Source organism: Nymphaea colorata, unplaced genomic scaffold, assembly GCF_008831285.2.
Source record: "Nymphaea colorata isolate Beijing-Zhang1983 unplaced genomic scaffold, ASM883128v2 scaffold0066, whole genome shotgun sequence".
In the NCBI taxonomy this organism is placed as follows: domain Eukaryota; kingdom Viridiplantae; phylum Streptophyta; class Magnoliopsida; order Nymphaeales; family Nymphaeaceae; genus Nymphaea; species Nymphaea colorata.
The window spans coordinates 1-25,400 of record NW_022204572.1 but is presented as its reverse complement, the minus strand read 5'-3'; the positions used below and the strand labels follow the sequence as shown (position 1 = coordinate 25,400).

The 25,400-nt window shown below is 47.5% G+C and overlaps 1 pseudogene; it reads left to right on the top strand.

The window, feature by feature from the left end:
• Window positions 1–20,621: 20,621 nt before the first annotated feature.
• Window positions 20,622–21,792, top strand: LOC116268040 (protein FIZZY-RELATED 2-like; annotated as a pseudogene).
• The last annotated feature ends 3,608 nt before the right edge of the window (window positions 21,793–25,400 follow it).

Sequence of the window (25,400 nt, the reverse complement as noted above, 5' to 3'; positions counted from 1 at the left end):
AGGTTTGCCCGAGCTATAGATGAGATCCTCTTGAACGAAGTTAACCAATCTTGTGATTGGATCAGCAGATATTTTTCTGCCTCTGATCGTGTTCAAGATGGTCAAGAATATACGGGAATTGAGTAGGCTGCTAGAACGAATGAAAATTTATGGAAAAGCTTGCCATAGAAGGTCTCTGAAACTGTATGTCTTCTTTATTCTTAAAGGATATCCCTATAATGGAGAAAACTATCCTCATGAACTCTCTTCAACGTATCCAGTTCCTTCAAATGTTCCAACCGGCTCTCTTAAAGCTTGTTCATTTGTTTTTCTCTTTCATCATTTTTGTTCGATGATCCTTTGACAAAGCTCAGCAATTTCGAAACAGTGCTTACATTATTCTTATTATTGGCAATCTAATTTTTCAATCTTTCCACGCTTTCCTTGATGAGCAGAAGCTAATATTTATGGGATTTGATCTGTTCGATGATGAAGTGAATCTAATCCTCCATTTTTTTCTTAGCGTGCAATATCTTATGCCTCTATTTTTGGTTGATGAGATTGTAATACACATAGGGCACCATATGGCTCCATAGGCCGACATCAAAGCCATCAGATAAACCCCATACTCCACAATCATCTCTATGAATATTTTTAATTCCAAATGTTAGGTGCCTATCTTTTACCACGTATTGTTGACTTTCAAATAGAAAAAATAGAGATATAAACCGCTCAGAACGATACCCAATATAGGAATCTTGAATGATGAACTTTGGTACCCCACAAACGGAAGTCGAAAGATCAGACAGATCGGTATGACTATTTGACACATTGCCACCAAGGTGATGAGGACGAAGTACCAGTATGAATGGTTGATCTTGAACCTCATGATCTCGAAGAGGTACATGGAGAGTAGCGAAAGAGAGCATGAGAAAGTGATTAAAAAGATGATGCGGGACAGGGTATGGCGGATCTGCTTCTACATTAGGTATTGCGTCATGATTGCGTTGCCCAGCCAGCATGCTGCGAAGATGGTGAAGAGAAAACTGAGAGAAGGATAGGAAGTGCCTATTGCTGCCAGGTATTAAAGCATGTCTGAGATGCTCATCGGTTTTGAAGTTTATATATTATACTTTGTAGAGTTTAAGCTAAGATTAAATAAAGGACAACCTATTGAGAAATATATTCCTACTGATGGGTTATTTGTATAACTGATGTATTGGCTTCTTTTACAGTTTGAGATTAGGATTATTTTACGTTACTTAAGTATTGCATAGAGAGTAAGCATAGAAGCAATTTTATCATATTTTTTTGTTTTTCGATGTGGAAAGGCTTCAAGTAGGCAGAGGGATGGTAATACGTGTCAAAATAATATTCAAGTAATGATACAGAGATTCACATTCTCAAAATGTATCGTTTCTAATCTTCAATAACCCAAAGCAAAGACTATGCATTCAAAGTCTTCACAATAACTCCTCCAACGACCATCATCTCCAATAAATCCATCTCTCACATTTCATTCAAGAGCAAAGATGTGAATAAGGTGAAGACTGAAATAATGGCCTTGGAAAGATTGAAAGGGTATGCTTCGGTGGTGGAGCTTTACGAAGTGATATCAGACTAAGGAGAAAAAGAGTTCTTCAGTACTTTCTTGAAGAAATCAGGAAAAAAAGGGAAAAATGTGTGTCTGGTAATGTAATATTGCCCATACAAGAGCTTGAAAGACTATATTTTGACCAAGCATATGTGTGAAAGTGAAATAGTAGAGCTTTGTCTTCAGATCTTTGAATGCTTATTTGCTTTAAAGTAATGCCAAATCTTGCATCGCGACCTTAGAAGTGTAAATGTGATGATATCAGATTCAGGAATGCTAAAATTGATTGATTTCGACTGTGCTTTCATTCGAGGGTGTTCCAATTTGGACAATCTCACCTTCGCCTTCGTTGAGAGTGCTACCGCGCCTGAGGTTATAGAGTTGTCAATGCTTCTTAGTCCAAGAAATGCCAATTATCTTCTGATTAGATGTATCTTTTGCAGGAAAAATGCGATCTTTACTCTTTTGGTGCAATCATCTACGAAATCATCACCAAGGAAGAATATAAGGGCAATACCGATTCGCACGATGCCTTACATTAGGCTTATACTCATAAGAATTGAAGGAATTAGTTTATTTTTTATTGAAGGAAAAAAGCTAAAGACCAGACCACAGCCAAACCGAAGCATATCTCCAGCTTTTATCTCAAAATTCAACATAATCTACCGACCGAGACAGCGCAAATTGACCAAACAATCCATCCAGTTGCCTTTATTCTAAACCGACCCATCCAATTCCTCCCAGAGCATATCCAACAGCATTTCCCACAGTGATTGGTCCTTAGATTCAGCCTCAGCGAAGTAGATGTAGATCTCAAACACCAGCAGGCAGATCCATCGAAATACCACCATCTACGACTTCCTTTCCAGCCACAACCGCAAAACCGTCAACCAATGATCCAAATCTTTATGCTGCCTTTCATTTATAAAAATATTAATACTGCCGCCAAACCGTCCCGCATATTCACTATTAATCATTACTTGCCCACCGTATGGAGAAGAATAGCAAGAGTTTGAATTGTTTGGAGCACCCGATAGCGAAGCTAGCGCAAGGAGGCTCTATTTTAGCTCGAATTGTCGGCATGCAAGAAGATCGAAGAGGAACTTGTCGAGCAATACCTGCAAACGACCATCAGCGACATCGCGGGGCAATGCCACGACGAATACTAGAACGGAGTGGCGAACCAGATCTTCACAGTCTAATTCCGCAAGAACCAGTAGGTCTATTCGATTCCTTCATCAAGCAACTCTACTAGAAGTTCCAACAGGACAAGTCCGAAATCTTCGATGGGGAATCTCCCAGCAAGATCAACATCATCCTGCTCAGCAAGGCGGAGGTACGGTAGATAGTCCTGCACATGTATATCTATCTGTAAGAGAATCCATAATACGACTTGGTGGTCTTTGTCATCAATTCGATCACTGACCTGGACGAGCACAACATCTACTGTTTCGAGAAGGGACTGAAGGGGAAGAGATTTGTGGTTGTGCTCTGCACGGTCAGCAACTTCGAAAGCAAGCATTAGACAGGGCTGCAGAACTTCGAAAAATACCATTACAAATTGTACAACTCGAGGGATCTCTTCTGCAAGTACCTCTTCTGCTGTCTGGTCGATCCCAATATAAAACCCTACCTCCCCTGTGGCATCCTCGCGCTCATCAGCGATATCGACTTCTACTCCATTTCTTTCCACTAGTCTTGCCGAAGATTCATGTTCTGTCTCTAAAGGTTCCTCCTGCTCAACCGCCAAGAGCGCACCTACGTCTAATTCTAGAGCCTTGTCCTCCTGATATAGACAACCATAGCCAACAATTTCCAGTTCTACCCCGGCGTCAAAAATGCCAACGAAAAGATGCTGAAGGTGATCCTAGATGAACGGTAGATATACACCATTTCCGAAAAGGCAATCGTGTATTAAATTGCCTTCGCCAGTGGAGCCAATGAAGTCTCCACCAAGGAGCTTCTCGAGGAACTGCACATCATCAACTCCATTCGAGACTCGCTGAAGAGGCAGCTCGGAGAGGACGGCAGGTTCGCGCACTTCGTCGACTACCTGTAGGAGAAATAGGAGAGCAAAGAGATGGTGATGCGGCGCAAGAAGAGCAGGGCCGACCAGTTGGGCATCGACACCAAGAAGAACATAACCCCGAAGAACAAACTGGAAAACCAGATCACCCGCATCATCAAGGACGCGACCGTGGGAATACGGCAACAGGCTGCAGCCGTCAACTGGTCGGACATCAAGTACGAATTGAGGATAAAGCCGCAATTGCCCTATCTCATATGGTCGGCCTGGTCGAAGGACGAGGAGACTTCCAAATTGTTAATAGGTGAATTCCTCCTACTTCACGCCTCTCTCCAAGTTCCTGAAGATGTTCGAGGAGGAGCAGTAATTGGGGAAGGGGATCTACCTGATAAAGTGTCTCTAGTTGGCGGGGCTCATCGAGATAAGCAAGAAACACGTGAAGCCGATAATCTACACCACCTTTTTCGAGAAGGCCAGTTCTCCGGCACTTACAAATGATCCTCCATTATATCCCTCTTAAAACATCAAAAACCCGCATTATTTTATCAAATGGAGGACGAAGAGAACGATTTCGAGGTGAAGATGTCGACGACTGGCCACTCCTACTGCCAGGAGGAGGCCTACAGTGAGGTCCTCGATGGCTGCAGAGAGGTGGAGAACTTGCTGGTCCACGAATACATGATCGGCTGCGTGTCCAAGATCGCATCCGACGCCCTCGACCTCTACCAGAGCGACAAGCATAGGAACATCATCATCACCATGCAGTTTCGGCAGAACCAGATGGACTAGTTCCCGCTCTTCATCAAGCTGATCACCGCCAAGTTCGAAGAGCGCAAGTGGGAGATGTTCGACGACCTGCCCCCGAAAAGGTCGACGTCGTCTTCCTCGCCAAGGCGGAAGTGAGGGACATCGTGCTCCACATGTTCATCTACATGTAGGAGAACCCCCAATTTGAGTTCGTGGTGTTTATTGTCAACGAGATGACCGACCTGAACGAGTACAACATGTACTGCATTGAGAAGGGGCTCAAGGGGAAGAACATGATGCTGATCATCAGCAGCCACCACTACTTCGAGAACAGCCAGTTCAACATCGGCGAGGAATTCCTCAAGATTCACTTCCAGCTCTACAACCCCAAGGAGCTCTTCTGCAAGTATATTTACCGATGCCTCACTAACCCAACCATCAAGCCCTACCTTCCCTTCCAGATCCTCAGGCTCATCACAGACATGAACTATTACACTCTTTCCTACCACTAGAGTTGTCGCAGGTTTAGGTTCTGCGTCGAGAGGGGGCTGATGCTCTACCGGAAGGAGAGGGTCTTTGTGGAGTTTGAGAAATTGATTGATATTTTGGAAATTTCGCTGTTCAAGTAGTTCAGGTACTATGGCCATATGACGGCAACAAAAAGCTTCAATATTGAAAAATTGCTCAAAGTTATCCTTTCGGAAAATTAAGTCTTCACCATCGCAGAAAAAGCTATCGTCTTTGAAATGGCCATGCGGACAGGCCACAAAAGCTCTGATGCTCTCATGGAGGAAGCTGACCTCATCAAGGTGACGCGAGACCATATCAGGAACGGGTTGAAGAAGCATGAAAAATTCAAGAAATACGCTGAATATTTGGACGAAAAGACATAGGAAGCAGTTGAGAAGGGCGGGAGGAAGAAAAATCGCGTTCTGAGATGCTGGGCATCGACGCCAAGAAGAACATAACCCCCAAGAACAAACTGGAAAACCAGGTCACCCGCATCATCAAGGACGCAACCGCCAGCATCAGACAGCAGGCCTCTCACATCAAGTGGTAGGACATCAAGTACGAGCTCAGGATCAAACCGCAACTGCCTACATCATCCGGGAGGCTTGGGCCGGCAGCGAGGAAACCGCAGAACTGGTCGAGGAGATCAGCAAAAACTACAGCGCTCCGCTGACCAGGTACCTGAAGATGTTCGAAAACGATCTCGGAAAAGGAATATACCTCATCAAGTGCTTGGAGCTGGCAGGACTGATCGAAATCAAAAAGAACCAGATCAAGCCATTGGTCACTACCAACTTCTTCGATAAGGCCAACTTCAAAGTGCTATCGTGATCGTATTTATGAAAGATTTTATGGATATCATTTATACATCATACCTTTGCGATTATATGCAGTAGGAAAAAGCGGAGAAGTGGAAGAGAGGAATTAAGGAGCCGTTTGAGGGTGGAAGGGAAAAGTTTGCAACGTGCCGAAAGCAGAAAGATCATAATTCATCAAAAAAATCTGGCTGAGGAACAACTGCCGATCCCTCCTCCATTCAACCACCAAAAGCCATTCCCATCATAGTCCTAAACGCAGTATCTCGGCCACCCCCTCCACTACTATTCCATCTAAAACACCCCCTCTCCCAAGGCGATCCTGGTGATGATCCACGGCGTCAATAGCAACGGCGGCACATTCGGCTATCTTGCCGACAGCATCGCCTCAAAAACAAAGCGGTGAACATCTACGCATACGACCAGCTCAACTTCGGCAAGTCGGGAGGGGAAGTGAGGGGACTCATCACCTCTTTAGAAGATAGCGCCAAGGAAGCACAGTTCTTCATTGATTTCTTGCTGGCTAAATTCGAGAAAAAGCCGAGAGTGTTCCTCTGCGGGCACAGCTTCGGCGGAGCCATCAGCATCAAGCTGACCCTCCTATCTCCCAACACTTATTCTGGCATGCTTTTGCTGGCCCCTGCTCTGAAGGACATCGATGAAAGTTTTTACTACGCGAAGCGAGTGATGAAATTCATCGGATGGCTCTTCCCGAGGTACCGTATCAACAAATCGGCGCCTCCTGGCCTGGGCACGAAGTACAACCTCAAGTAGAAGTTCCTCAACGACCCGCTCATCTTCACTGAGGGCATCATGCCAGGCACGATCCGGTCAGCCATGAACGCATCTGCGTAGATCTACGCCTCGCTGGAAAAGATAACCACGCCCTTCCTTTGCCTCGCCCCCTAGTTCGAGAAGCTGGTCGATCCGTTTGGCCCATTGGAGTTGGAGGAGAAGAGCAAGGCAGAGGATAAGCGAGTGATTTACTGTGAAGGGATGTGGCATGTGGTCACTGAGGAAGAAGAAATCGACGGCATCGCTTGGCACTGTGCTGAATGGCTATACTAGCGTTCCCAATGATCCTGCCATATTGCATCTATCTATTAGCATAGCCATCCCACCTGTCCATCCCTTACCAGCCATCTGTCTGCTTCGCTTTTATTCTTACATCAATATGCTAATTTTATTTATTGATGTCGCAAGCATCCATCGCCCACGAGTAGACTCACCGTTCCCCCCTGAACAACTCCCGATTCAAGCAGCTCTACTCTTTCCCTAGGGCCTCGCGCTTCGCTTCCCAGTTGCAGGTGCACAAGGCGCCCTACTACGATAACAAGATCTCTGCGTTGGGCAAGCGGTCCACCTCCTTCGGGTTCGGCAACAAGTTCACCCTGGAGAACAAAAACCCCATCCCGCCGCCCAACTCCTACCAGAAAGTGGGCACCTTCGAGGAGAGCGTCGAGAAGAGGAAGGGCTACAGCTTCACCCACGACGCCAAAAAAGGAATATAGACCAATGCCATCGCCCCAGGACCTGGCAAGTACGACCCCCAAACCGACAAAATAGACTTCAAGAGAGTCAGCTACAGCCTCAGGAAAAGACTAGATGACCCACTCAGTCGCAACCAAAATGTAACTCTCCCCACATGCAGCCACTAGGACCAGGACATTACTCCACCATCTCTGACTTCAACGACAAGGGACTTACTTTGTCGCCAAATACCCAGGGTCAGGCTGTTCCAAAATCGGCAACTCGAAGCGCTTCGACAAGATCCAGACCATCTCTCCAGGGCCTGGAAAGTGTAATCCCCATTTAACTCAGACGAAGACACGAAGGTGACAGGGTTCAACAACTCAGGAACTTACTTCTTCTCTCCTTTCCGGACGAGCAAGGCGGCTACTTTCGCCCACTCGGTCCGCAAGCACATCGCTGACCCTTCGATTACGCCAGGGCCTGGCTCCTACGATAGGTTTTCGGATTTCCCCAGGGATAGGAAGCAGAAGTGATTGGGGCATTGTTTTATTGTTGGCATCGATGGATTGTCATTGGGGGATGGAGGGGCAAGGTTGATTATTGGGGAAATGGTGTATTTATGGGTATTTGAAGCTATGAATCATGATAGCGGGGGGAGTGCTCTCCCTCCCTGCCTATCTCCATGCATAATGCTTGATTATCATCAACAATACGTGGAAATTCTTCAATCACCACCCCAAAACTCAACCTTTAACCACTCCTCCCGACCACTTCCCACCACTCCCCCGCCCATCTCCTCCCCGTCTGCACTCCCTCACGCCTTTTCCACTCCCCCTTCCCCCCCTTTTGCCCCCTTTTCCTCCAGTTGTCCATATGATTATATGTTATAAAGTGTTTTCCCCGGAAACAAAACCCCAAAATCCTCTGCAAAAATGAACAATCTAACATTGCGGCTGGATGGGTGCATCATTACCTTCTGGCGCTATCCAAAGAACTAATATTTCAAAATTAGCAAAGATCTTCCAAAAGCGTGAAATCCTTCTTTCCTGCATAGGCCATACTGTATGGGGAGATCGATCGTGGTATCAGCTGTGTTTTGGTGCCTTTTATAGGTGCATTTTTGGGAGGAGGGAGAAGCTGCTCTGAGATCCCCATATAAACTCCAAAAATATGTTTAATTTTTACCATAATATTAAATCAGATCTCAAATGAGCGCCCTAAAATAAATCAAATAAAAATTGGCTAATATCGATGAGAGTTCCACCGAGCTGGATCTCAGCAAAATTAATATTGGCAAATTCGACGAGGAAACCAAGAAGACCCTCGAAAAGTACAAGAAGATAGCCATACTCATACTCGCCGACTGCCAACTTGAAACCTTGGACAACCTACCCAACTGGAAACTCACCGCCATTGAAATCTCCAATAATAAGTAAAACACAAACATGCAGATTGGGAGATAGCTGCCTCTCCAAACTCGCCACCATCTCCACACTCACCCAGATCATCTGCGTCGGCAACCACGTCGAATCCCTGGACGCCCTGAAGCAGTTCCAGCCTCAAGAAGCTGCAGGAAGTTGATTTCAGCGAGAACCCAGTCGCCGAGAAGAGCAACTACCGATCCACTCTCTTCGACACGTATGTCTCTTTAAACGCAGCATCAAGAGCCTTGAGATTGTGGACCAGAAAGACGTCAACGGCCACGAGGTTGAATAGGAGGACGAGTACGACGACGAGGAAGAATACGACGAGGACGATGAGGAGTTCGACGGCGACGAGGAGGACGATGACTACGAGGAGGAGGAAGAGTCCAGCGAGAAGCCCAAGAAGAAGAGGAAATGATAAAGAAGGACATAATTCTTCATTATTCCATACTATCACCCCAACAAACAACACCAACAATCGCAACAACCAGAGCTTACAGGCCACCTCCCGCCTCCACCCATCCTTCCCCTTTCCTCCATTTCTTCACCTTGATTTCCTTTCCTTGGGGGTGGTTGTTGCCCTATAATCGTGAGTATCGCTTGAATTTAAAGTTCATGGACAAATAGCGAGAGGGCGAGGGGGAGTCCAACATCCTGGTGGCTATTCGCGTGCGTCCGCTCAATCAAAAATAGGTCAACTCTGGCGACTGGGACATCATCCGCATCCAATAGAACCTCATCGTACGCCACCCTCCATTCAGATCATCCTTGACCCCATTGAAAAGTAATTCTAAAATGAAAATCGCAAAATGCTGGAAGTGTACCACCGCTCCAAAGAGCAGCGCTACGCCTTTGACAAAATATACCGCAACTAAACCTCAGAAGAAATCTATTGCAGACCGTCAAACCTTTGATCCGCACCGTACTCTCAGGCAAGAACGCAACCGTATTCGCCTATGGCCCCACAGGCACAGGCAAAACCTTCACGATGCTCGGCAACCAGGATTGCTATGGCCTCAAGTACTCCTCCCGCATCCAGCGTCCTCGCCATAGCCGACATCTTCAAGCTCATCGAAGCGGATCCGGACTTCGAGTACACTGTCATCATCAACTACGTGGAGATCTACAACGAGATGATCCGGGACCTGCTGGTGCCCACTTCCGGTTATTTGTAACTGAGGGACGATTCATAACGAGGTACTGCTTGCCAATGAAGGGATAACGATTGCAGGAGTGACGGAATGCAAGGCTGAGAGTACGGAGCAGGTGATGGGACTGCTGCTGGCGGGCAACAAGCGCAGGACCACCGAGGCGACCAACGCCAACCTCACCTCCTCTCGCAGTCATGCGGTTTTCCAAATCAACATCGCCAAGAAGTCCGAGTGAGGGCCATCAACGTGGAGACCCTCACTGGGAAATTGTCCCTGATCGACCTGGCTGGCTCAGAGAGGGGGACTGTGACCGAGAATAGGGGATTGAGGCTGATGGAGGGCGCCAAGATCAATCGCTCCCTCCTTGCTCTGGCCAACTGCATCAACGCATTGGGAGACAAGAACAAGAAAGGTTTTTTCGTGCCGTACCGTGACTCCAAGCTAACTCGTCTCTTAAAGGACTCCTTGGGCGGCAATTGCAAGACAGTCATGATTTCCAACATCAGTCCCGCTTCCTCTCAGTTCTAAGAGACGATAAACAGTCTGAAGTACGCGAACAGGGCCAAGAACATCAAGACCAAGGCCATCACCAACAAGGAACTGGTCTCCATCCACATCAGTGAGTACAAGAACATCATCAACGACCTCAGGCAGGAAATCGAGCAGCTCAAGCAGCGTTGTAGACCAAGGGCGAAAACGAGAGCGAAATACTACCGCCCCAGCCGATCCACTCGGGGCATGCCTTCGTGCGCAAGGAGGGCAGGTGTGCCACTGCGGACGGATCGAGGAGGGGCAGGAGATCAAGCGGATCAAGGAACACATCTTCGAGAATTCAATGAGCGCATCCAGCTGAGAGGATACTCATGGAAATCGAGGAACAGAACAGCGAAAACTATGCGGAATTAGAAGGAAAATGAATTAAATTGCCCAGCTGAGAGAGTGCCGGAGTTGAGTGAAGATTATCACGCGCGCAGGAAGAAATACGGTCCTGTCCAAACTAGTCTACACTTGAAACTCAATTCCAAGAAGAACCTGCTCAAAAAGGAAATAACGAATCTCCAACTGCACTAAAGCTTATAGAACACGAGAAAGATAAGGGAATAAATGAACCGACGCATCCGCACAAAGGAAAATAGGGATTCCTATAAATCATCATCAAGAACCACATCCTATAGCTGCAGAACATAGAGCTCGAGATAAACTTGCAACTGCAGGAAAAATTGATTGCCTCTTTGCATTCGGTTTCCCAGCAGCAGAAAAACATCATCGATGAGAACCACCTTGCCCTTGCCATTGAGGATAACGATTCCCCTAAAATTAGGAAACATCTAGTGGAAATTGAAGAAGAGGAAGAGGGAGAACCGGTCGAAGAGGAGGAAGAGGAAGATAATGCCGAAAGCGAACCCAACGACAAGAAGAGAAGGAACAAATCTTCACAGAAGGCCATCAAGAACGGCTTCGAAGAGGAAGAGGCAAGACCACCCAAAAAGAATAAGGAACTCAAGATCCCACCCATCTCCAAACCATAAAGCAAAAACGCAGAAGGCAAGCCAAACGAACTGGAGTTCAATCTGAAAGGTTCAACCTAAAATTGGAACAGAAATTACCATTTTCCCTCAACAAAGACAAGAAAAAGAAGTGATACCCCTCACTCCACTAAATGATCTCAAATTTATCATTTCCCCAATCCATTCATTCCTATATTATAACATATGATGATCAGGCAACGACCGCAAGGGAAGTCTGGCCATATACACCATCAGCATACGGATGAGAGGGTGATCATGGCGGTCATTTGATGCATGTTTGCCTTTTCCTTGGGGACCAGGTTCAGCAGCGTGAGGATGCCGCTGAAGGCCTGGTAGTTGACCATTAGCACCGCCAAGAGCCAGCGACCGTGAAGGGCCCGCCGATTTTGGCCTTCAGGATGCGGAAGAGCAGGTAGTAGGAGAGAGACATGGTGACGTAGGCCATGTTGCGGTGGTTGAATTGCACCATCGCCACGTTCTCGAAGAAATTACGCCATAAAGGCTGGTCGCTCTTAACTAGTCCGTCAGGCACGACCTGTCCATTCATCAGTGGCCAGGTATTATACCTAAATGAATCCCAAATTACATTCTGCCCGCATCGATTCCAGCCACGAATGCGCCAGTCAGTATGTTCAAAATGATGCATTTCAGCATCACGATGCCGATGATGCGCAGACTCTTCAGGTATCGCACCTTCACGGTGTCCTGCATGTCGATTTCGGTCGGCTTTATCAGCAAGTTGAAGGAGTTCCAGAGAAGACCGGCGTATAGGGTGGTTGCCATGCCCAAATGGGTCGCCAGCCTGTAGGGACTCACTCTTGGGCGGCTCTGGTACTCTGGTTTCTCGTTGAGGCCACTCTTGACCATCCACCATCCGATTCCGCCCTGCAGTCCGCCCAGGCCGAGCAGGGTGAGCATTCGGTTTCTCATTTTTGGCTGCAGGTAGCCCTTGTACTGGAAGATGGCGAAGGGGATGATGAACCAGTATCCCAGGATCATGCCCATCTGCCTGTGGAAGAACTCCACCCAGTAGATCGGTTTGAATCCCTATAGAGAAATCTCCCTGTTGACTGTCTGATACTCGATGGTCTTCTTGTACTTGTCGAATTCCACGTTCCATTCCTCATCGTTGCGGGGGAACCGCTTGGTATAGGGACTCCAATCTGCCATGCTGAGGCCGGAGTGTGTGAGCCGAGTGTACCCTCCAAGCACGATCATGCCGAGCACTCCTGCAGCTGAGATGAAGAGCCAGCCACCGACGAGGCGCTCCTTGCCGGCTTTGACCAGCTGCGTGGAGTAGGTGAAGTGAGTGCTCCTGGCGAAACTGGGTCCTCTGAAGGAGAAGGGGTTTTCGGTTTGAGATGGCGGATGAACATACGGAGAAGTTAATTATAGATATGATTTATATGTGGCAAAACAGTAAGCCATTATCCTTTCCACCGCCCTCACACATTGTGCAATAATTTGAGTCCCTTTTCCTTCCTTTTTCTATCTTTTTGTGATATAATCCTACCTGTTGTATTTCTAAATGAGTTGATAATAATTGATAATTATGGCATTGAGGCACGCTCAGCTTTCGCAATTCCTGTGGTACGGCTTCACAGGGGCAGTCGTCTACTTCGGAATCACCGCGTACAAGCCCAGATACTTCTTCACCTTCGCCAACGTGCAACGCATATGATCACGTGATCCATAAACAATATCATCTCAACATTCGTCTTTAGCATTGCTGAGAGGAAGGAATTGTAACTGGATTAGGGATTGGAAGGAAATTAATGCAGGAATGGGGAATGTATTAATGAATGGGTTGAGGAAGGTTGTCATGAGGATATGTGGATGACTGTTTGGAAGTAATGACAAATGGATGATATATGTGATGATAAGTCATGCATGATGTTGTTGGCGAATCATTCAATAAATGGATGGCGCTTTGACTCTATGGATGGATCCTCCGTGGTCGGTCAGCACAAGGATCGAGAATTCCTGAATATCCTTCACATCGAGAGCGTATCTGAATGTCGATGCCACATCAGTATAGCCATCTCTTGCGAACTTGTCTCCCTTGGAACCCCTTGAGTACACTTTGCAATAGCTCGTCGAGCATTTCTTTCCATTGTAGAACACTTTCAAGGTGCCTATATAAGCTGCAAAGTACCTTAGCGTTCGTTGATCTTCACCTTCACGTCGGGATTGCTCCAGAAGAAACTGCTCACCTTGTTGAGGCGGTATTGGCTTTCTGCTCGTAGATCTCCACGAAGATGTTCTTGAGGTGGGCGAAGGTTTTCCTTTCCAGTTTTTCCACCTTGAATTCTGGCCCCTAGAAAGTGGCAGTCCACGTGGGCTTGATGGCCGAGAATTGGGCCAACTCAGAGAAGGGGAATTCGGAGAAGTAGAGCTCGATATCGATGGAGTAGATATTGACGACCACTTTGACCTGAGCTGGTCGGTTGATCTTGACTTCGCTGCCCGAGTTCACGACGCTGGTGAAAGGCCACCTCTTCGGCCTTGGTGCTGTCCTCGCTCTCCTCCTCTTCTGACTTGTTGAGGGTGTTGTAGACATCCACGAAGAGCTTGCGCCAAGAGATAACGGGATACTCGCGATACTGCTCCGATATCTTCCTAGCTATTGAGTAATCGGAGGATGCGCCCTCGTACATGTCCAGGAAGCAATCGATATAGTCATACTGGATTTGAATTGATTTCTGTCTTAAGGCGTAACAGTCCTGTATACTGTCTTGGCGTCGGCGATGCGGTCCTGGAGGAGAAGGTAGTAGATGAGGGTCAGGCTGAAGTGAGGCTGGCGGGTGGTTGAGGTGAAGATGCCGGTGAAGAGGAACCTAGCATAGTTCTATCTGAACTATTTCACCCTGATGGTGGACTTGTTCTCGTCAGCGAACTTGTGAGCACGGCGAGAGTAGTAGGGATAGTATTCGAAGATGGGCAAAGTAAGCACGGCCTCGCCTAGCTGCGGTCCATTGTTGAGGAACTCCTTGACAAGCTCGAAATCGTTGTGGAAGACACTGAAGCTCCAGACGGTGCGATCGTAGAAGTTTCTTTCCTTCAAGATGGCGATGACCTTGTTGAAGAAGTCCCTATCCTTGAGCTTCCAGAGGATGAGGCCGAAGCTGAAGACGTTGGGGTCGAATATGTTCTTGCTGCTGATGAAGGAAAGGATGTCGTCGTCGCTGCCTGATCGCAGGATGTTGTCCAGGGTCTACAACTTGCCGATTACTTCCTTCCGCGAGACCACTAGTGGCGGAATCTATGCGGATTTTGCGATGATTGCCTTGCCCCTGCTGGCGTTGGCGGGTAAAAGCGTAGGTTCCTTCTTCGGGGAAGTAGAAAACACGCTCGAAGGACTTTGTATTGTAGGCGGGCAGAGAAACATTGATAATTTGGGTTTGCTAGTGGTTCAGTAGTGGAATGGCGCCCTCAGGAATATCCATCAGTAGCTGGATCTCCAAGTTGGATCCTGAGATGTTGGTGAGAAGGGTCTGGACAGTGTATGGCTTTTGAATCAAGAAGTTCTCCACTTATTTTTCGATTTGCGCTCCTTCCTCATCGATTCTGTAGCGATTCTTAGGGTCAAAGAAGCGTTGATTCAGGACCACATTCTTAGACTCCTCGAAGGCAAGCGATTTCACCTCTCTCACAAAGACCAAGAAGGAGTTTTTGGCAGTGATGAGGTAGCCATTTTAGTGGTTGGACAACTAGTAGTCGGCTTGGGATCGTTGGAAAGCACGGAGCAGGCAAGCACGAACTCCACTTGCTGGCTGAGGTCGGAGAACTTATCAGAGAGGAAAGTGGCGGCTGTGTTTCCCGATGCGAAGTGGCGAGCCAGCTATGCCCAGAATCTTGATGGCGGGATCAGCGAAGAGGACTGTTCAGGGTATGTGAGGCCGGAATAAGTGGTCTCTGTGTATTCCTTTGTCTTCTCTGTCTCTTTGAATCCAGGCTTGTACGACTATTTCGCCTATGCGATCATCTCAGCCTCATCACACCTCTAAATCGCGCATGAGGTAAAGTCGCAATCCATCATCATCATCTACATTTGAGGCTGGTAGGATGGCATGGCAAAAGACGAAGGCTGGGGAGGTGGTGGTGGTGGAGCACCGTAAAGAGCGAATCCGCCTGAAGCACCTCCAAAACCAAATCCTGGGGGAAGCGAAGCAGGAGCTGGTGGAGCAGATTGTTCCTTTTTGGCATTTAGGACTGTCTAGAAGAACTGCTTGAATTCTTCATTTGATTTCTTGTGTTTTTAAGTGGAAGCTCAAGAGACTGGCCAAGTTGTCGGCCTATTTTGTCCTTCCAAACCTTCTCAATTTTTAAACAAGAATGGCTCTTTCGAAGTGATTGAGTCCGTTGAGCTTGTAGGTCCTGCTCCAGTTCACAAGTTCTTCCTCATCGTTGAGGAGATAGTGATCGATGAAGGTTTTTCTGAGTTTGTTGCTGATGAAAGGATGGACGACTTTCTTGAAGAAGGCCGGATCGTTGCGGTAGATGAAGAAATTGAGCTAATGGCAGAGCTCCTTGTCGTAGACTTACAGCTTCTTCTCTTCGGTGTAGTTGCTCCATGAGGTGATCCATTCGGGCAAAGTGACGTTGACGATCTTGGCGTATTAGACGATGTTGGAGAGGGCGACAGTAGTCCAGGTACTGCTCCTGCTGATCTCCTTCTGCTCTCCCTTGTGCACTTGGTAGATTTATCTCGACATGGTCCAGCCAGTCTTCTTGCTCTCGTCCTTGAGGGCGGAGTGCGTCAGCTTCAGTCGTTACACCTTGCCTCCAGGCAGCGAGTATTATCTCTTGATGGTGGTCTCGCCTGAGATGAGGTAGACGGAGAGTTGGCTGTATCCCTTGGGGACGCGAATGGATTATATCTTTTGAGATTGGCTGAGAGGTGGCCGACCCTGTAGAGGAAGTTGTTGTGGGAGTTGAGGTTTCTATTGAGAGTCACTGATGAAGGGTAGGCTGCAGAGCCAAGTCTATAGTTTTAGTTACTGTAGTCGCACATCTCGTGCATCATCCTTTCTGCAGGCGCATTTCGCCATTTTCCAAAGACCATACTCCTCTTTTTCGAACCTGCCTTCACCCTGCAGCTGCTCCTCCTTCTCAGAAGTCGCCCTCACCTCGATTCTCTTGAGGAAGATGTGAGGCTTTTCTAGGTTGTTGCCATTGTGACGTCTTGGTTCTTTCTGTTGAGGACGTAGGCAGTCTCATCGGAGAGCCTTTTGTTGCTGAAGTAGGCGCTTTCCCTGAATTGGATCTGGTCGATATCAGGACGGGGGCAATAGACTCTACTTTCGCAGTTGATCACGTTGGGAATTTCGGAATCGATGTAATTTTTAGCAAAGATGTGCACTCTTAGGTCTGAAGGTAAGTGCTCAGCAGCGGAAAGGACGTCAATCGAGTATTCAACAGTATCTTACTTGACTGCTGCTTGGATATCACCCAAACTGAGCAAATTTTAAGGCTTATGGTTGAGATTGTATGCCAATTTGTTCTCAGTGATGATCTTACCCCGATCCACTCTTTCCTCGAATGACTTCAAAGTCGATTGCTCTATTGAATCTCAGTAAAATGAGTGTATATTTTCCAACTTACAGCTTCTAAAGGGTTAGCTTCTCCTTGGTCAGCTTGACATCAGATAGTCTGTTATAGTGCAGGTCAAGAGTTTCATGCTGCTTTTCAAAGATTATATCATTTTGGAGCTACAATTAGCAAGGAAGAGGCAAAGAATAGCTGTCGCCTTCCTTTAGGTATACCTTATAAGTGTTGTAGCTGCTTGCGTTGCCGCCGTATGAGATGGCTTCGCTGAAGTTGTTGAGACGCCAGGTACGGACTGAAGTGAAAGAGTTTTGAGTGACTTTGATAGTCAATTTTACCACTTGCTGCAACTTACCTAGTTCAGTTCTCCATTCTCATCGCTGGTCAAATCCTTGGCGAAGGAGAAATTGATTCCAATGTTCATATGAGATTGCTACTCCAGCATTGGCGATACTCTCTCCATTTTGCCTCTAATCTTGAGTGTATATTCAGCTTCGAAGTTCTTTTCCAGGTAAAGATCAATAAAATTCTCATTTCCTTCTTCTAGATCGATTGCCACATTGGTTGAGTGGCTAATCTTAGTGATTGTCTTGTTGATAAGCTCAATTTCTCCATTGATGGCAAGAGCAAGAGCCTTGATGTAAGCTTCACAGGGAATTCAACAACATAATCTTCGTTGTCCTTAAATACCACGTTTTCGATGACTTGGGTAGAGGAAATGTTCAAATTGTTCACTGATGAGATAGTGATTGATACCTTTTGCAGGCGGGATAGTGAGGTCGGTTTTTCGTTCAGGTTGAGAGTGGGATGGAGGATGATTTTTGCCTTATTGCCAACGATGAAAGATTCGCTGTGGTAGAGATAGTCGCAGTTGAACCGGAATTGCTCACTGTTGATTATCACTGATAATTTTCAGCGTAGTTGTTGTAGACAGCTATGATCTCTTCGCTTCCTTGCGGCCGTAGGGGATCAGATAGGTATTTTTCACTTCTATTCTCTTGCTATCACGCCAGATGACCAATTCCTTAATCTGCTGTCCTTCGCCATCGAAGAAGGAAAGCTCATGTCCGACAGGAGTGGGTTTGTTTTGGAGTATTATTTTGCCTTTGCGGACGATGGCGCGACTGGTGATGCCTTCTCCCTCGAGCTAAAGGATGAACTCTCCCAATTTGCCATCCAGCTACCTGAAATATACAGATGCTTTGAATTATTCGAAGCTGTCTGCTGTCTCTTTGGTGAGGATGTCTTCCTGGAACTCAGGAACTAAGAACTTTAGATTGATGTTATCGTCGATGTTGTTCCTATTTTGCAGCAACTGCTTCTCAAGATCCACAGTGTAAATCTTCTTTGAGATTTTCTTCACATTCTTGAGTCTAATCTCCAGTTCCACCTTATCGTTGGCGCCATATATCTTCCTGTTGTTAGCCGTGAAAGAGATTTCCTTTCTTTCCTTTATGGCGTTAAGTTCGTCAGAAGTGAAGATGTCGTGAATGTTGGTCATCTCCTTTTGAAGGCCTAGCGCAAGTCTCACTTTTGCTTGCTATTTCACCAAGAATTTCCGACTTAGATAGCGGGCCAACGCCTATAGGGTATCGTTGTTGTTGGCCTTGAAGAGACTGGTGATTGTGCGGTTGATCAGAGTTGATTGATCCACTCGGGAAGACTCGAGGAAGGAAAGAGTGGTATAGCTGCGGTTGAGGTACTTGTTGCGACCGTACTCTTCCTTCTTTGCTGCTTTGAAATTGGCTTACAAGTTTTAGTAGTTGAAGGACTTGAGGTTCTCGAGGTAGTCGATAAAAAGATGGATGTCTGAGTTGACGTTGGCTTCATCGATGAGCAAGATCTCTTCAGTGAGTTTTTCAATCAAATTTCCATAGAAATCCTTTCCCGATCCTCTCAGCTCATTCAATGCAGCTCACAGAGATCCCGTTTCTCGGTTCTTTAATCTTGCGTCAGGGTGGCAATTTCTTTGAACTTCAAAAACTTCTCCTCGTATTTGAGTCTGAACAGCTGGAGATGGTATTCGTAGCTTTCGAACATTTGGGCCTGCGCTTCTTGAGTGCCTCCAGCTGGTCGAAACTGAACATGCCGAAGAAATCAGAAGGCAGTTCCTCTTCTTCGGAGGTACGTTTCTCCTCTGCAACTTTGGTCAGCATCCTGCTGATGAGTTCGGCTGTCGCTTCTGGGTCCAGAGATCGTAAGATTGCCTGCTTGCTGAAGAGATACTGAATCTCTGTTTCCTTGAGGTTGACCAGCCGATCAACGGGAAGGTTCTTGAGACCATAGTTGGATAGTTTTTGGAAATTGTTCACGTTTTCATTGAGGGCCTTGACGACCACTGCTTGAACCGTTGCCTATGATTCGAACTTGGGAGCCGGTGCTTTCTCTGCCTCTTGGCCAGTCTCTCCGCCCTTGGCCACTTGGTCACCGATTTCAGCAGGTTTGGGGAAATCGAAGTGCAGTCCCAGGCTCAATTCCTTTACTCTGGCGATGGTCTTGGCTTTTTCTTCCTCGGTTGTCACTCTCTCCAGTTCTCTGTACAATTTGGAGTTGAAGAGTAGTTCCCTATCGCTTCCGTTCAATCTGAACTCCTTGACCAATTCTCTCTCTTCTTCTGAGATGGATTGAGTAGGAAATCGAAGAGCTTTCTTTCCTGGGGAGGGCGAGTTGCGTCCTGAGGAATTCTTAGCGGTCCTGTGCGAAGAGGTACTGCTCGAGGAGGGCGAGATTGTTTTGGATGAAGGTGGGTAGGTCCATGCAACGTATCTTAGAGATAAAATATTAGAGAATTAAGTACAGAGTAAGTATATAATCATCGTGTAGCATTATAGAATCGGAATTAGTAAGTCTAGAGAGAGATACGGAAAGGAGGAATGGGGGAAAGGATATGGGATCGGGGATGGAAGATGCGATGGGAAAATAGGGGTGGATGATGGTTAATCGAATTTAGGTGATCAAGTTTTTGTGGAATTTAGAGAAGAAGTGATGATATCTTCCATCATATATCTTCACAACCATTGCTAACTGTCCTGTTATATGCAATAATTATTGTTTTCATCATATTCTGCTTCTTCTTCCATCGATCCTTCTGTTCATCATGATCATATTTTGATTATAAGCCCACATTTCGCTTGCATTTCGACAATACTTTACTACAGTCTAATCAAACTTTCCAAATTCACGCACATATGTCCCTCAAGTCATCACATATCATAAAGAACAGTCAAGAAGCAATCGAATCCATCGATAAAACTATCATAAATCGCTAGCATTCCCCCAACCTTCATCAATCCAACAGATCGTTTCGTATATTTTTTTATTGCGACTGTATACGTTCGAACTTTTTCCCCAAAGGTATTATATTAATTTTATTTGATATTCTTTTTCAAATCCCAAATTGGCAAGTCCAATTATAATTTCTATTAGAAAACTTGTCCTCCTCTCATGACGGCACGCCTTCAAAGCTTCCCTCCCTTCAGCTCCTCCCACTCCATCGCCAGTGGCAGAGTTTTGCCCGGCTAGGAATCCCCGCTTGCCAAGCCATCCTCCTACCCATCATCCAAGGATGCATCCAGCTCCAAAACCCTAGCCAGTGAGAACGAAATCACCGTCGATTCTTACGATAACTACCTGGACGTTCTCGGGGAGGAGTACTGCAGCGAGCGCTGTGTGATAACCGACCGGTTCATCCCCACGCGAAAGCAGCTAAAAGTGGACCACATCGTCAAGGAATACTAAAACAAGCCCACCAACGAGAACACGGCGCCCACTCCTGTGGACCCGTGCACGCTGTCCCTCTCGGACATCTACAAGAAGTGCATCATGAATGAGCCAAAACGCACCATCAGGTCCGATAACCCCATCGAGTACTTCCAGAACAACAATCTCTTCAAATTCAACAACCAGGATCCGCTCACGCCCAATTTGCCATTCCAGGAAGGACTCAAAGGCATGGATTTCACCGATTAACTTGTCACCTCGATCAAGGCCAAGAGAAAAATTGGGAAAATGCCTTTCAAGGTGCTTGATGCTCCGCCTCCAGACGACTTCTACCTGAACCTCATCGACTGGTCTCAGCAAAACTTCCTCGCAGTTGGTCTCGCCTCCAACGTCTACCTCTGGAACGGCGACAACTCAAAGGTGACGAAGCTATGCGATTTGGGCCTATCAGACACAGTTACATCAGTCGGTGGGCGGCAAAGGGGCCCTCCTTCTGTCTGGGGACCAACAACGGAGAAGTACACCTGTGGGACGTCAACAAGGTGAAGCGGGTGAGGGTGATGCACGGCCACTCCAACCGCGTCGGCTCCATCTCCTGGAGCTCCTCCCTCCTCAGCACTGGCTCCAGGGACAAGACCATCCTCCACAGAGACGTCAGGTGCGGCTCTGCCTTCGTGGGGAAGCTGGTCGGCCATCGGCAGGAAGTGTGTGGCTGAAGTGGTCCCCAGACGAACAGCAGCTCTGCTCAGGAGGCAATGACAACAAACTCATGATCTGGAACGCACGCTCCTCCTCTCCCATCCTCAAGTTCTCAGACCACATCGCAGCGGTAAAGGCAGTGGCCTGGTCTCCCACCAGCACGGACTCTTGGCATCCGGCGGAGGAACAGCAGACCGCAACATCCGCTTCAGAAACACCCTCACCGGATAGACTCTCCGATCGATCGACACTGGCTCCCAGGTCTGCAACCTCATCTTCGGGAAAACGATCAACTAGCTTGTCTCCACGCACGGTTACTCCTTCAACGAAATCAACATTTGGAAATACCCCAAGATGGAGAAGGTATCGACGTTGATGGGCCACACCATGAGAGTGCTCTACCTGACCATGTCCCCGATGGCAGCACTATCGTCACTGGCGCCGGAGATGAAACGCTGAGGTTTTGGAACGTGTTCCCGAGCTCAAGAATAGACCCGCCATGGGAAGTCAGCTCACTCCTGAAACCATCCTCCTCCGTTGATATTACTTTACTTACTATTTCTACATATACTTTATGATGCATACATAACTAATATACTTATATTATTATTATACTACTTTCCCATCCCATCCAAACAACCCACCATCTCATTTCCCTACCGCTCATTGGCAATCTTTATATTAATTCCTATCTAGCATAACCTTCAAGTGACAAACGATCATCCTCAGTAATAGTCGTTGACCAGTATCTCCTAAATCCTCCTCAGTTGTGCCACCTCGAATATGTTGAGCATGGTCTCCAGTTCTTCCAGATGCTTCACCTCCATGCCCACTTTCGCCGTTATCTTCTCCAGGAACTTCTCCAGGCCCTTGTAGACCTTGTACCTGCCCCCGCAGATCAGGATGCGAATCTTCAGCTGGGACAGCTCGGGGAAGAAGTTTAGCTAAGGGTTGGAGCTGAGGTAGAGCCAGTAGTCGAAGAGGGCGCTCTGCACTTACACCCACAGCGTCTCCCTATCCTTCTTGTAGACCTTCAGGCGGTCCAAATGCGTATACTCCACGTATTTTTCTCCCAGATAGTTGAAGTAGTTCCAGTACCACATGCCCAGTTCGAGGTGGAACTCGATTTCGCCCATCTTCTCGTTGCCGTAGCGGGCGCAGAGCTCGTAGAAGAGGTTGATGGTGTCGATGTAGAAGCGAATATCCGATGGGATTTACTCCTGCTTTACTGTGAGGCGACTCGTGGGGACTTTCCTGTCGCGGATGGACTCCTCCAGGCTCTGGAAGACGGCTGCGAAGTATTCGATATCCGGTCTTTCCTTCGCGCTCTGGAAGAAGTATTGGAACTGTTCGAGGATGGGCTCGGGGGTGACGAGGACCTTGTTTCTGATGGATTCGCATTCCTCCCTCCTCATGCCCGCATCCTCCAGCCTGCCCAGCAGTCTCTACACGGTGAAGCCTGGGGTGAGGGCGGCGATGTTCTCCCTCATCTCCCGGTAGACCTGCCTCACCGAGGTCGGTTCCTTGCTGTAGTAGAAGGGATGGATGCGGAAATAGGCCTCGAAGAGGGACACTCCCAAGCTCCACACATCGATCTTTTGGTCGTACTTGCACTCCTCCTCCTCCAGCATCTCGGGAGGCAGGTAGAGTGGCGTGCCTATCCTCTCCTCGCCCTGTTCCCCTGTTGCAGGCTGCCGAAGTCGGTGATCTTGTAGGTGCGTTCCACGCATATTATGTTCTCGGGTTTGACGTCCCGGTGGATCAAATTTTTGGAGTGGATTGCAGTGAGTCCTTTGGTGACGTCCAGTGCGATGTCGATGAACTCGTTCAGCGGCAGGTGTTCCTCCATCGTCATCCTGTTGCGTAGCGAGCAGGTGCCCAATTAGAATACGATGAACATTTTCTTGTTTTGCTATCTGTATAGTTGGTGGGTTACTTGTGGGCGATGAGTTGTATGATGTGAGGGTTGCCGGCGAACCTTTCCTGCATTTTGATTTCCTGGTCGACCATGCTTCTGATGTTGGGGTACCTTCCGTATTCTTTGATGACTTGAGGGCGTACTTCCTGCTGAGTTTGTCCTTGACGACGAAGACGTGTCCGACTCCGCCCTCTCCGATTTCTCCGCAGATCTGGTAGAGTACTCCTTCGATCTATATTTACTCTTACAGCATAATGAATGCGGATGGAAAAATGGGAAGGGAAATAGGCAGATGGATATGAAATGGGAGCATAGTAGATTTGGAGCGGTGGAGGAGAGGATAATGGATTTGGAAGTTAGGAGCAAATATGACAGTAACATAAGAAACGACAGTAACATCCTTCCGCTTTCCAACCAATTTCCTTCACTGCTTGTATGTTTTTCTGCTTGTCCTCTGGGTATAGAATAATGGAACATTTCAAAAATCCAGTGATGAGATATAAAATGGAAGTTTTTCCAAATGGAATATAATTACATCCGTATTCCATCACTACCAGCATGGTCAAATTTGCAACCATCGCCCTCGGGGCACTCCTAGCCTGCTCCGCACACTCAGCCATCATCGCAGACATCGCAGTACCAGTCCTCACCACCATGCTGCCAACTGCGCACCATCGCCATCACCCGCACCCGTTCCCGCTCCTCCTTCCCACCCCCACCCACTCCGGCTCCAGTCACCAACAACAACGTTGTCTACGGTGCCAATAACAACCTGGTCGGCAACGTCAACACCTTGGTCGGCTCCCAGAACACAGTCAAAGGCTTTAACAACAAGGTCTTCGGGAATGCCAACTTGAACCTGGGCAGCTACAGCACAGTAGTGGGCTCCAACAACGCCCTCCAGGGCAACTACAACTAGTCCAGGGAAACTTGAACACTTTGGTCGGCTCGGTCAATACTGTGGTCGGCAGCGCCAACGGAATCCAAGGCGACTACAACGCCGTACAGGGCAATCTGAACAATTTGATCGGCTCTGGCAACCAGGTCAATGGCAGTGCCAACACTCTGGTCGGTGACCTCAACAAGATCGCAAATGGCAATTTGAACACAATCGTGGGAGGACAGAACGTAGTCAAAACGGAGACCTTAACTCCATCCTCGGTTCTGCCAACTTCGTCCAGGGAAGCGTCAACCTGGTCAAAGGCAACTCAAACACCCTCGCTGGTAACTTAACACAGTGGGAGGATCTAGTAACTCCGTCGCTGGCTCAGGAATGGCGTTGCTGGCAATAAAAACAACGTAGTCGGAAACTCCAACGGCGTCGTTGGATCATTAAACAATTTGAACGGAAATAACAACCAGTGCAAGGCAACCAGAACGCTCTCCAGGGCAGCAACAACGTCCTCGCTGGCAATTTGAACACAGTCCTTGGAAATACCAACCAGGTGCTCGGCCATTCCAATACCGCCATCGGCAGTCAGAACAGCATCTTCGGCAATCTCAACTCAGTCTTGGGTAACTCCAATACCGCATCCGGTTTGGCCAACACGATAGTCGGTTCTTCCAACTTGGCTGCTGGAAACGGCAATTCCCAAGTGGGCAACTCCAACGTAGCCGTCGGTAACTCTAATTCCCAGTTCGGAAACGGTAACACTGCCATCGGTTGCGCCAATACAGCGATTGGAAGCGGAAACACCCAGATCGGTTCAGGCAACTTGGCCTACGGAAACAGTAACAACATCCAGGGAACGGTGAACACAGTGGTCGGCAACAGCAACTTGGCAGTGGGCAACGGCAATACCATCCTAGGTAATACTAACACTGTCGGCGGAAATACCAACTTCGTCTCAGGAGTCTCCAACACAGTCCTCGGAAACAGCAACCTGGCAACTGGAAACTCCAACTTCATCAGTGGAAGTTCCAACGCAGTCAATGGAGTTTCGAACGGGGTGATCGGAAGTGGAAATTTGGTGATTGGAAGTTCCAACAACATCGTGAGCACCTCTGCTTGTGACGTTCCGCCTCCTCCTCTGCGGCCTCCCAGACCAGTCCCCGCTATCATCAAGTGTTGATTATATTCGTCCTAATAATTAACTATGCTTACTTATTATATTTTCCTTGTAGAAGATCGCATAGGGTGAATAATAGTGAAATTATCATATCTTAATAAAGATATTAGGGGTTGGGGTTGGGGTTGGGGTTGGGGTTGGTGGGGTTGGGGTTGGGGTTGGGGTTGGGGTTGGGGTTGGGGTTGGGGTTGGGGTTGGG